We start from the raw sequence: 13,695 nt of genomic DNA, 5'->3' as shown, positions 1-13,695 counted from the left end.
CTAAGTTTAATCCGCTTTTAATTCATTTTGGGAGGATTTCAACGGTATACAAAACACATCTTTGGATCACGCCACATGAAATGCGCCCGCGATCCGCGACATATTTTAATAATGTTGTTAGAATTTTGATCTGGGTCACATGAAATGCACACTCGAGTCTATGAAATTAATTATTAAAGTAACGCGCCTAAAGAAACTACCCGTTTGCAACTTTGCGAGGGCCATGAAAATTCAACTAGGTGGCACGCCTCTATTTTAAGGATAAAAAAAAAATTAATTAAACGAGGGTCATGCAATTGTCATTTTTGTTTGGCACGACACACCTCGGTTTATTCTAATCAAGAAGTTTCTAAATTAAATTACGAGGGTCATACTATTTGTATTCTCTAATATAGCACACCTCCAATCTACTTGTGTTTTTTTTTTATTTCCAATCCCAATCAAAAATTCCAAAAACCCAAGCTTATCTTTTGATTCAGAATTTCAAACCCATTACTAATTCTTAAATCCTAGAACTCTAATTCCATTTTAAAAATCCTTGAGTTCACTGCCTGTTTTGATTTTTATTTTTCAATTCTTTTTAGCAACAAAGCCAATGCTGCTAACAAGAAATCATCGTCCATATAAACAAAAGCAAAATCAGATTTCATATCCACCCTATCAACCTTGCCATATCATTTGAAAAGCCTTTCCTTGGCTTATGCATCCAAATTTGCAGTATATGTCAATAAGCAAGGAAATCAAAAAGGCATTGGATATATTTCAAATTTTAATCACTTGCGCATGGGATACTTCTTTGGTCAAGCACAACGAAAATACCTCTTAGAACAACCAAAATGACGATTTTAGAGTATGAATGACATGCTGGATAGTACAACTAACAGTGCTAAATTATGATCTTGGGGAGAAAAACTGATCTAAGAAACCATGGAAATAGACAGTGGCATGTAACTCCTTAAACATTCGGATAATTTGTCTTTCACTTCGCAATCTAAGAAAATTAAAAGTTCTTCTGTTGTAGTAGTTGCTCTGGGGTTAAGGTTTAGAAATGTTTGGATTTTGTATATATTTTCAATATAGGTCTGGGTAATATGGTTGTATATTTTTTTATTTTGGTGTAGGCTGTTGGCATAGGTTGAGGTTTGTGGTGTCGTAACTATTGTTTCTTTTGGCCTTTTCGGAGTAATTGGTTTATCAAATATGTTGTTTAAATTGACATTGGTATGTGTCTTCTTGTTAACTTGTGCTTAGATACATTAAGAAGTAATAAAAAACTTGATGGTACAGCTGCAACAACATTTACAGATATATTGAATAAATATGAAATAGCAATAAGAAATGAATTTAGTAGTATGACAACAGAAGTAGAAGAACTCCTAATAACATTTCAATTCACATGAAGCAGAATCTTAACATTAAAGGGTCAGGATATGAAGACAGCTCAAACAGCAAAATCCAGTTAGATAAGGAATCTGCCACGTCAAACTTGAATTAACCTTTCGAACACCATTAGCATTTACAATATTTTGAAAAGAGGCAACTTATTCAACGTTGTTTACAAATGAAATCAGAAAAGCGGCAAATCAAGAAACTTCTCATTAAAACAGATCTTACAATATCTTGAAAGAGAACGTACCTAATTACGGAAGGACGAGATTTAGAAGACAAAAAAGCCAAATAACGATTGAAACAAAAAATTGGAGCTCAGCTAGCAACGTGGGAGCAACAACAACCAAACAACTCCACTTTCCGAGTTATATCCAAACCCTAACCCCAGCTAAACACTCTAATTTTGAGCTTTTCGAGTGATGAAAAAGTTCATTGAAGGCTCAGCTCTCCAATTGAATTTTTAAGCTACTTTCAATTCTCAACAGCTTTCGTTTCTGTATTTTTTGAGAGAAATGCAGTGTAATATGAAGAGAGATTTGTGTGCTCGAGAGAAAAGCAAAAGAAGCGGCTGAGTTTTTCGTTTTGATGAGGAAGAAGATCAAGAGCCAAAGGAATCCTTCTGCGTCGTTCTTCTATATGCGTCCATCTCTCATTTTTTTAGCTCCCCTTCAGATAATGTGTATTTAGGCTATATAGAGGGGAAGGGTTAATGGGTCAATAGTCTGGGCTAGGTAGGTATAAGGTAATTGGACCATTGGGTTAAATTGACTTGGGTTATGAGAATTAAAACGAAGCAGCCCGAAATATGATTTCTCTACTTCTTTTTCTTTTTAATTTTTCTTTCTTTTTCTAATTTATTTTAAGTAAAAATTAAAATTGACACCCAAATTAATTCCTAATCAAATTATTTTATCAAATTAAATTAACTAACTCCAAATATTAACTACCATAAATAATTAAGAACCAAATTAAAGGAAAAACCATCAAAGTTCAAAAATTTAAATTAAAAGTACAAAAATAACTATTTTTGTGATTTTTCAGATTCTTATAAAATAACTAATTTACTACTTAATTTAAAAATGTAAAGTTAAACCCTAAATGCAAATGCAGCATATTTTTGTATTTTTTCATTAATTAAATAAGATAAACATGCACAGACAAATGCAAACAATTGACAGAAAATGCCACAAAAATCCACGAAATGGCAAACAATGGAAAAAAATTATTTTGTTTTGAATTTGTGGGAGTAATTCATATAGGGCAAAAATCACGTGCTCGCAGCTGCCCTTCTTTGCACAGAAACACGAAGAGTTTTCGTGCAAAGATAAAGTGAGCGGATACGAGCGATTTTTGCCCGTTTGAATACTTCGTGGGAAGCATTTTTGAAAGATTTGACCGCACCGTGCTCCAGAAGTTGTCTACATATCCTTGGCTATAAAGGAATCAGGTCAGTGTAGTTCGGAAAGTTTTGGTAGCTGGGACTACCATGAAGCTGTGATTTCACTGTTGCTGCTGCTGATGCTACTGCTTACTGAACTCCTTATTACACCATGACAAAATAAAACAAGCTATACTAAACTATGATATATGCATTACCATAATCCTATCTATATCTTCAAACTTGATCTTGCAGTTACTGTTTCTTTGTCGTCCCGTACTATCCACGTGAAATTCCTTTGTTGCTAACTTGAATTGTATTCTGAGATGCTTTTCCTTTTCTCTAGGTGGATGCTTGACTGCTGAACTTGACCGTCTTCCTTCGAACATTGCTTCTTTCCCTTCGTTCTTCAGGCGGGCTCCTGATTATCAACACTTAAATTGCAGCTTTGTTCTCTAGGTGGGTTCCTGATTACCGACACTTGAATTGCTTTATTCTACAGATGGGCTCCTGATTGCTGAACTTGAACTATATTCCCGTGCTCTCCAGGTGGGCGCCTGATTGCTGAACTTGAATTGTATTCCCGTGGTCTCCAGGTGGGCGCCTGACTGCTGAACTCGAATTGTATTCCCGTGCTCTCCATGTGGGCGCCTGATTGATGAACTTAAATTGTATTCCCGTGCTCTCCAAGTGGGCGCCTGATTGCTGAACTCGAACTACTTCTCCCTGTTCTCCAAGTGGGCGCTTGATTTCAACAAAATAGACAAAACAAAGAAAATTTTCTGCCCCAGTATGGTAGCTGGGCACATCTGTGAGTGTTAAACTGAATCATGTTACCAAACATTATCAAGAATTTGAAAGCTAGATCCCGTTATCCAGGAGGGTCCTGATAACTCCTATTTAAATGACAATTTTAAAGCTAAATTATGTCTTCTGAAGGAATGTCTTATGCTAAGTCTTGTTATCCAAGCAAGTTTTAAAACTACATCCCATTATCCAGGAGGGTCCTGAAAACTCCTAATTGAGTCCTATCTTAAACATGCAAACTTTGAAGCCAACTTATATTCCTTTGGGGTACATTTATGATAGATTATGATACTCATGATTGTTTTGAATTTTAAACTAGGTCCCATTTTCTAGGAGGGTCCTGAAAATTTATGGTCAAACATGTTTGGTGCTTGCTTTTCCTTACGGAGGGTTTGTTCGAAACAAACGAAATTTTCTTCCACTGTTTCAATCAAAGAAAAATCTTATTATTTTAAAATGCGGTGGTTGGTTTATGGCCTTGACTTTGAGGGCGATTGCTCCTCCACTTCCCATGATAACTTTGAATTCCACTCGAAGACCTTGCTAACCACTTTCTATGTCATACTTATCACAGAAAATACCTCTTCTTCATTCAGACCCAATACCCTATATCTGTTGCATTGCTCATAAACTGACATTTACCAAACCTTTGTATCTCACATGAATGCCAAAGCACGTCAATTGCCACCCACTCAGTGCGTATGCTGTTCTTTCTTGACTTAAACCACTGGCCTTGGCCTTGAGGTCTATTGCACCTTCACTTGCCATGTTCGCTTTGATTTCTGCTTGGAAGAACTTGCCTGTCACTAGTTAGCCACTTTCTTTGTCAATCTAATCACAGAGAATACCTTTTATCTGTTCACCCTAACCCTCCATCCGTTGCATTGTTCAAGAATTGATATATACCAAGCCTTTGTATTTCACAAGAATCCCAAAGCATGTTGATTGTTACAAACTCAGTGCGCTTGCTGTTCTTTCCTAACTTATGCTACTTTGATGTGCCAGCCAGATCTTGTTTTGTGCAATTGGAAAGCTGGTGGCAATTTTGAAGTCATTTCTCACTTATTTTGACCAAACAGACTCAGGAAGAGGAAGTAAACAAGACAAAAGGAACAGAGTAAAGGACAAAGGAAAGAGGTGATTCCTAACAAGTAAACAACAAAGTAGAAACCTATCAGATGTGGATACCAACTCTAATGACCATGACATGCACCTGTGGCCTATTCTGTTGAGCAAGTCTGATGTTCAACTCCTGTCATACCCCTAAACCGTGAAACTGGGCTTCAATGCTCCGATTACCCAATATGATTCATAATCCTTATTCGACTTGTAGTGCCCGAAGAGTTTTTACCATCAAGCCTCTCTAATTTTGTTCTTTCTCTCAACTTACCGTCGCCTTACGGTACTAGTGAGGGTTTTCACCAATAAGACTCTCATTTTTGATTTCCCTCAACTCCCGTCGCCTTACGGTGCCCGTGAGGGTTTTAACCATTAAGACTCTCTCATTTTCATTACTTTTCTGCCTGGACCAGAGTGTTGCTCCTGATATGAATTACTTCTCCTTGCTTGACTTGACATCTCTCGAAGATTGATCGGAAGGTCTTTCTTTGGACCGTAACGTGGGCTTTTGGATATGATTAAAAAGAAAGGATATCAAAGGCTCAAAACAATTCACATGGGTTAAAAATTACAACTTTTGGAATCAGATTTCTTACAACAACCACAACTTCTATCCTAGTTTCTTGCTTGGGGACTTTTGGATTTTTATTTTGATGGGACCGAACCGTGAGGCTGCCTACGTATCCTTAAAAGGAATCAGGTCGAACGTAGTTCATGTCATATGAATTGCTTTGTTGTTGTGATTTTTTTTTCTCTTTCTCTTTTATTTTCTTTTCTTTCTTCCTTTTTCTCTTTTTGTTGTTTTGTTGGTTTTTCTTTATTCTTTTTCCTTTTTTCGTCTTTTTTTTTTCTTCTTTCTTTTTTTCCAATTTTCATATTTTCTTTTCTCTCTTTTCCTTTACTTATCTTTCGCGCTTGCGTTTCTGATCTTTGCTACCGATTCCAAAAGAGGGGTACGAAAGGTAGTAAATAAGGCACAAATGGGGTAACAAAGGATAAAGTGTTTATATAGCAGAACAAAATGACTTCGTCATTCTAATCTTCAAAGCATGCCAGATGCAAACGGCACAATAAAACAAACCAAAGAAATCACACATAATATCTTTTGACTGCATCAGAATTGATAGCCATATCCACACATTTGCCTTCTACATTTGTTAAGTACAAAGCACCATTGGACAACACTCTCACTCTCATTACCACTAACGGCTCCTGTCAATTTGGGCAAACTTGTCTTTAGCTTCAATCCAATGCGGCATGATGCATTTCAATAGGGTTTCTTTATGTTCTATCTGCCTCAGTTTCACACAATTCGGGCTTGAACTGATCTCAACATGCCTTTACTTATTTCCCTGAAATGTCCCTACATCTTCAACATTGTTCCACTGCTTCGTGATTAAATTAACTTTTAAAATCGGGATGAGAATTACGCATGCATGTCATGTCACTAGAGTCAACAGGAAAAGAACTATAAAAAGAAAATAGAACTAAACGAAAATGACTAGAAATCACAGAAAATAGAAAATTGCATTAGACAGATGGTGAAAGGGTTTGGACAACAAAACAAACAAACTAAATGGGGGTTACAAACCTAGAACAAAACTAGACAACACTAAACGGGCTACTACAACTAAACAAACTACGCAAAATAAAAGGATAGAAGGGTTTGAGTCACAAGACAATATCCGGACTACAACCCTTAAATAACCCGGACAGCAGAAATGACAACAAAATAAACCACCAAAACTCCTCCCTGGCTAACCAAGAAAAAAGCGTCTTTCCAATCATCGAAATTAACATCTTAGCCACTGACTTCTGCATCAACAATACTAGGACCTTCACAAGTCTCCATCACATTGTTCTTAACAGATTGCCTTTGGGTTCCCTTTGCCTGCTCGTTCTTAGGATCAACCTCTAATAGCGCTGAAAGCTTCGTAGCACGTGGACCTCCGAGGATCCCAGAAGAATTCTCACATTCCTTTCAAAAATATATCTTACCCACCATATGCGTCTCATTATGCACAAGTGACGGACTTTGACTAGTGTCTACTGCATCTGGATTTTGCACGATAATGTCCCTTGCATCAATAAGCTTCTGAATCGCATTCTTCAGATTCCAATACTTCTCTATGTCATTCCCCGGGGCATATGAGCAATATGCACACCTTTGAGAAAAATCAAACTTCTTTGTAAGAGGATTTGGCATTTTTATCTGGATCGGCTTCAACATGTCCAATTTCCTTAGCCTCTAGAACAGACTAGCATATGACTCTCCAAATGGAGTGAAGGTTTTTTTCTTCCGCAACCTCTCATTCTTAAATGCTTGATTGGGATGTAAACATTATCCAAGGGGGTTTCAGTAAGCTCGTGGGGGCGGGTAAGACATTTGGGGAAATGGTGTGGGCCATCACGGTCCTTATGGGTGTGGAGCATATGGTGGTGCATTGTGGACAGGGTACTGGGAAAGTGATGTACAACTTTGGGAGTTTTGTGAAGAGAAGTAGCATTGGGGAGGCTCATCTGGTGCACAAGGATATCCACGGGGACGATGTCGAGGTTGGAAGTGTTGAGCAAGAAAGCCCATCGGATCATCTTTTCTATTTCTCTTTCTTCCACCCAAACTTACTGGGATGTTCTGAATGCCTTTCGTAGTATCTTTCAATGCCGAATAACTCATGATTTTGCCTGACTTGATTCCCTCTTCTACCATCTCCCCCATTATTAACACATCATTGAAAGGCTTACCCAAGGCCGGGATCAAATGACTGAAGTAGGTGGGCCCCTGGGCTTGTAGGAAAAACTCAACCATTTCTTTTTCACCAATCGGGGGACTGACTTGAGCAGCTTGCTCCCTCCATCTGAGCCCAAACTCCCTAAAGCTTTCCTCCAGCTTTTTTTTCATTCTAGATAGTGAAGAGCGGTCTGGGGTAACGCCTAATTTGTATTGAAAGTATCGAATAAAATCTTGAGCCATGTCACCCAATGTAGGCCAATTACCAACATCTTGATGATTGTGCCATTCCAAAGCTGCCCCAGTCAAGCTCTCACCAAAATACGCCATCAACAAATCATCTTTCTCGCCATCACTTATCATTTTACTACAAAAGACCCTCAAATGGGCTACCGGATCCCCACGCCCATCCTACAAGTTAAATTTTGGCACTTTAAATCCCATGGAAAGGCAAACGTCAGGGGACACAGACAGTTCTTTATAAGCCATGCTACCCTAGTCTCCCATTCCTCGCTTGTTCTCTAAGGACTGTCCTATGCCTTTTAGCCTCCTGGGTATCCCATCTCGCCCTTCTCTTCCTGTGAACTTTTCATTTTCAACGTGAGGCTCATCCCGAAGGCCCTACTTGTATGAGTTGGGGACCTTGTGGGCAACCTCTGAGGGATAATGTTGGGCATAATGAGCTTTGAGTTGGTGTTCAATGTTGGGGATAGTGCATGTTATAGGAGTGCACTTTTGGGAAAAGATAGTTGGAAGACGAGTGATGGAGCTACTAGGGTGGCTGGGAAAGCTGTGATAAGCGGGTGGATCTGGAGAGTATGGAGGATCATCTGACATTGGGTTCGGAGTTTGGGTAAGGGCAACATCTAGGAAGCTAGGTGGTGGCGGGGGTGGTGCCTTCCCAGTCATCCAAGCCTGATACATGTCCGCCATTTGTTGTCTAAACATATTTACCTCTTCAACCAACTCATTGTCCTATTCAAACAACTGCTTCCGGGCACCGGTATCAACCAACTCAGTTCTGTTGTTGTCTGCCATTGCCTTTTGACTTTATGTTTTAAAGAAGAGTTACCACTTTAAAAACCACAAACCAACCAACTTTCTGCTATGAATATAACTAAATAAAGCCATCACGTTATCGTTAGGGCATTTAACATAAGATAATCTCACGTTATGTGCAATGCACCTAGCCACAGTTATCGGTTCTAAAGTGACTTTGAGGGTACGAAGGTCAGTTGGCATCATCCCATTTTGTTCATTTCAATCCCCTCTTTTCTTTGCTTTTCTATCACTTTCTTGATCATTTTCCTTCCTCTTTTTCTAATTACACTATTTTCTTTCCTTCATTTCTCACATCCCACAATTTCATCTCTTTTTTTTTTCTCTCTTTTCTCCTTTTTTTCTTTTCTTTTAATAGTAAAAAAATGATTCGATCGAACCCTATGTAGGTTTCTTACGCATCATGACGCCGCATGAATCAAATCTCTGTGTAGTTCTGGAAGAACGGGAATAAAGTAAACAAACTAACGTTCTTTTTTCTTTTCTAATTTTCTTTTACCTTAAGGACTACTCTGATGAGAAGAGAGAAATAAAAGAAGCAAATCCTTTTTTTTTTGAATTTTCTAGACTTAATGTTCTATAACCTATTCTAAACTCAAGCTTAACGAGCATATATTTCTTACTTTTTTTCTTTTTGAAACAAACACTCTATGGGAAATTATTAAGGAAAACCCTAGAAGAGAAAAAAACATTTTTGATTCTTTTTTTTAGGAAGAAGATCGAAAGAATAAACCATATAAAAATATTTTGAATTCTCATTTGATATCCTGATGCAGGATTTTGAAACAAGCAATGAAAAAGATAAAACAACATGTTTTTGGATTTCAATTTGGTTGCCTAAAGAAAGAAACTTTAAACAAAAGATAAAATATGTTTTTTTTCTATGTACAATTTCCTAAAGTTCTTGGGAAAATAAAAGAATATTTTTTTTCATTTTTCATTAAGTTCCCAAAGAAGAACCTCAAAAGAAAATCTTTTTGGATTTTTGAGATTAATGCCTTAAAGAAAACTTTTAAAAAAGTACTAAAAGGAATTGTTTTTTGAATTTTGGTCATAATATAGTAAAGGAAATATAAAAATAATTTTTATTAAAATCCTAGATATTATTTTCCTAAAGGAAAAACCACCTCAAAAATATCTTTTTTCATTCCTACAATTAGTATTCTAAAGAAAATTCCTAACGGAAATATAAAACACAATATTTTAATTTTTTTTTTGGATTTTTGATTCATTACACACCCTTTCAAATGCAAAATAGAAAGTAAAATAATAATAATAAAGCTCGACATTACTATACAAAACTAAAAGGTAAAAGACGATATAAAATAAAAAAAACAGGCTCAAAACATAAAAAGAAAAGAAAATCTTCTTTTAATCCACTCCCAAATGAGCGATCCTGACTAGATGTCCTAGGGCTCTGTCATGCTCAAACTCCGATAAGTAAATCCACGTCTGTATGAGAAAATTAAAACCAAATATGTTAAAGACCTAGAGCGCTATGTGAGACAATAACCCTTCCTACTGGAAACATGCAAGACATGATTTAGGCTATTTTTGCAAAATGACATATTTGGCCAAAAGACAGCTAGAAGTGCAAAATTTTGGCTAAGACCCCGCAAAGCCAAGAACCTAAGATTTACTAGGAAGACCGGACCCTATGTGGGTTGCCTACGTATCACGCCCCGAAAGACGAGAATCAGGTATGCGTAGTTGAGGCAGATTGGATACGGGCGAGAATTAAAAAAAAACAACTAATTTAGAGAAAACATATTTTTTGTCTTCTTTTTTTTTAAAAGAAAAATGATGAGACAAGTAGATTTTTTTGGATTTTTTCTTTTTCTTTTTTTTTTGATTTTCTGATTTACGGAAAATGATGAAAAAGTGCAAAATCTCTTTTTTTTTTGAATTTTCAAGCTCTTTTTTTTCTCTTAACAAGAATGTGACAGAAAATATAATCGGGCCCCACTCGCTTTATCTTCACACTTCAACATCTTTTTCTTTTTCTTTTTTCTTTTTCATTTGCCCTCAACTATTATTGGTCCGCCAAATGACCCTTTTACCCTTAAAGAAATGCAACATGTAGCACATAGGATGCATCAAGATGGTCTGTTATTTTGAGTACACCTGTCCTAGATGAACCCAACCCCTGTGTTGAGTCCCCAAAGTCAGATGCACGTGATGCAAACAAGCATTCCTACTAGGGATCCGGCATGAGGCTGAGTTATTCTAGGTTCAAAACCTGGGTATGTGTTCTAGAATGTGTACCCGAGCGGACAACTCGAGTCGAGGAGGGGGCTACGAATCGGGAACCAAAAGGCCATCCAGCTTAGTAACTTGTCCGAACCTCTTTCTTATTTCAAGGTATGACACTAACAGAATAGGGAGTCACAACCAGCGTGCACATCCCCAAAGATGAGAAGAGAAGGTTTCGTAGCAGTTTATATACGGTTCAGATAATATCAAAGCAGGTAAAAACAACATTTAGCACATTAGGCCCAAACATGTAATAAAATCAGATAACAGATAAAACAAAATATAACAATTCATCTAAGCTCGAATTCTGAACCCTGAACCAGGGATTTTGGGTTCGATCCCCAGCATAGTCGCCAGAGTTATCACACCTCCTTTTTCACTACACCCCTTGTAAATGGGGTGTATAAGGGTGTTTTTTCAATTTAAGTGACAATCGAAACGAGATTTATTTATTTAAAGTATTCAGAGTCGCCACTTGGGATAATTTTATGGTGTACCAAGTCACCGGTTCAAATCCCGAATCGAGGAAAGAATGACTCTGTATTATAGTCCGCGAATCAGAAATCCGGGTAAGGAATTCTGTTAACCCGGGAGAAGGTGTTAGGCATTCTCGAGTTTCGTGGTTCTAGCACGACCGCTCAACTGTTATTATTGGCTTATTATTTGACTTTAAACACTTTCAAGCCTATGTACATTTCTAACTTTAAACCGCTTTTAATTCATTTTAGGAGGATTTCAACGTTATACAAAACACATCTTTGGATCACGGAATATTAAATGCGCCCGCGATCCGCGACATATTTTATTAATTTTGTTAGAATTTGGATTTAAGTCACATGAAATGCACACCCGACTCTAAGGAAATTAATTATTAAAATAACGCGGCTAAAGCAACTACGCGTTTGCAACTTTGCGAGGGCCATGGAAATTCAACTAGGTGGCACGCCTCGAATTCTAAGAATCAAAAAAAAAAATTAATTAAACGAGGGCCATGCAATTGTCATTTTTGTTCGGCACAACACACCTCGGTTTATTCTAATCAAGAGGTTTCTAAATTAAATTACGAGAGTCATACTATTTGTATTGTCTAATATAGCACACCTCCAATCTACTTGTGTTTTTTTTTATTTCCTATCCCACTCAAAAATTCCAAAGACCCAAGCTTATCTTTTGATTCAGAATTTCACACCCATTACTCTAATTCCATTTTAAAAATACTTGAGTTCACTGCCTATTTTGATTTTGATTTTTCAATTATTTCTAGCAACAAAACCAATGCCGCTAACAAGAAATCATCGTCCATATAAACAAAAGCAAAACCAAATTTCATATCCACCCTATCAACCTTGCCATATCTTTTGAAAAGCTTTCCTTGGCTTATGCATCCAAATTTACAGTACATGTCAATAAGCGAGGAAATCAAAAAGGCATTGGATATATTTCCAATATTAATCACTTGCGCATGGGATACTTCTTTGGTCAAGCACAACGAAAATACCTCTTAGAACAACCAAAATGACGATTTTAGAGTATGAATGACATGTTGGATAGTACAGCTAACAATGCTAAATTATGCTCTCAAGGAGAAAATCTGATCTAAGAAACCATGGAAACAAACAGTGGCATGTAGCTCCTTAAACATTCGGATAATTTGTCTTTCACTTAGAAATCTAAAAAAATCGAAAGATCTTCACAATTTGGTTACATATATAAATCAGTTGAAGGAAAGCAAATTAACAATGCTGAAAATCCCATTTCTCTAAAAATTGTGAAGTATCAAACTCTATGTCATCCTTAAGATCGACTCGGAATCGTATTTGCCAAAAATGAAGATTTTATATATAACTTCCCAATAACTTTTCAATTAACATGAAGCAGAATCTTAACATTAAAGGGTCGGGATATGAAGACAGCTCAAACAGCAAAATCCAGTTAGATAGGGAATCTGCCACGACAAACTTGAATTAACCTTTCGAACACTGTTAGCATTTACAATATTTCGAAATCAGGCAACTCATTCAACATTGTTCACAAATAAAATCAGAAAAATGGCAAATCAAGGAACTTCTCATTAAAACAGATCTTAGAATAGCTTGAAAGAGAACGTACCTAATTACGCAAGGACGAGATTTAGAAGACAAAGAAGCCAAATAACGATTGAAACAAAAAATTGGAGCTCAGCTAGCAACGTGGGAGCAACAGCAGCCAAACAACTCCCCTTTCCGAGTTATATCAAAACCCAAAACCCAGCTAAGCACTCCAATTTCGAGCTTTTCGAGTGATGAAAAAGTTCTTTGAAGGCTCAGCTCTCCAATTGAATTTTTAAGCTACTTTCAATTCTCAACAGCTTTTCGTTACTGTATTTTTTGAGAGAAATGTAGTGTAATATGAAGAGAGATTTGTGTGCTCGAGAGAAAAGCAAAAGAAGCGGCTGAGTTTTTCGTTTTGATGAGGAAGAAGATCAAGATCCAAAGGAGTCCTTCTGCGCCGTTCTTCTATATGCGTCCCTCTCTCATTTTTTAGCTCCCCTTCTAATAATGTGTATTTAGGGTATATAGAGGGGAAGGGTTAATGGGTCAATGGTCTAGGTTGGGTAGGTATAAGGTAATTGGGCCATTGGGTACAGCTGACTTGGGCTTTGAGAATTAAAACGAAGCAGCCCAAAATCTGATTTCTCTACTTCTTTTCTTTTTAATTTTTCTTTCTTTTTCTAATTTGTTTTAACTAAAAATTAAAAATGACACCCAAATTAATTCCTAATAAAATTATTTTATCAAATTAAATTAACTAACTCCAAATAACAATTACCACAAACAAGTAAGAACCAAATTAAAAGGAAAAACAACCAAAGTTAAAAAATTAAAATTAAAAGTGCAAAAATAACTATTTTTGTGATTTTTCCTATTCTTATAAAATAACTAATTTACTACTTAATTCAAAAATGCAAAGTTAAACCCTA

General features: G+C 36.7%; 1 long non-coding RNA gene across 3 annotated transcripts; it reads right to left on the bottom strand.

The window, feature by feature from the left end:
• Window positions 1–2,593: 2,593 nt before the first annotated feature.
• Window positions 2,594–13,280, bottom strand: LOC107796478 (uncharacterized). Of its 3 annotated transcripts, none has more exons than XR_001650413.2 (2): window positions 12,846–13,280; window positions 2,594–12,715 (listed from the first exon to the last, which is right to left on the bottom strand). It is a non-coding gene; the product is annotated as an uncharacterized LOC107796478 (long non-coding RNA). The 3 variants fall into 3 exon arrangements; XR_012710264.1 differs by having other exon boundaries at window positions 2,594–12,681; XR_012710265.1 differs by having other exon boundaries at window positions 2,594–9,935.
• Window positions 13,281–13,695: the final 415 nt, after the last annotated feature.

This window comes from Nicotiana tabacum, chromosome 6, assembly GCF_000715075.1.
Source record: "Nicotiana tabacum cultivar K326 chromosome 6, ASM71507v2, whole genome shotgun sequence".
NCBI classification, from domain to species: domain Eukaryota; kingdom Viridiplantae; phylum Streptophyta; class Magnoliopsida; order Solanales; family Solanaceae; genus Nicotiana; species Nicotiana tabacum.
Note: the sequence above shows the minus strand (reverse complement) of the source record. Positions and strands in the feature narration are given on the sequence as shown.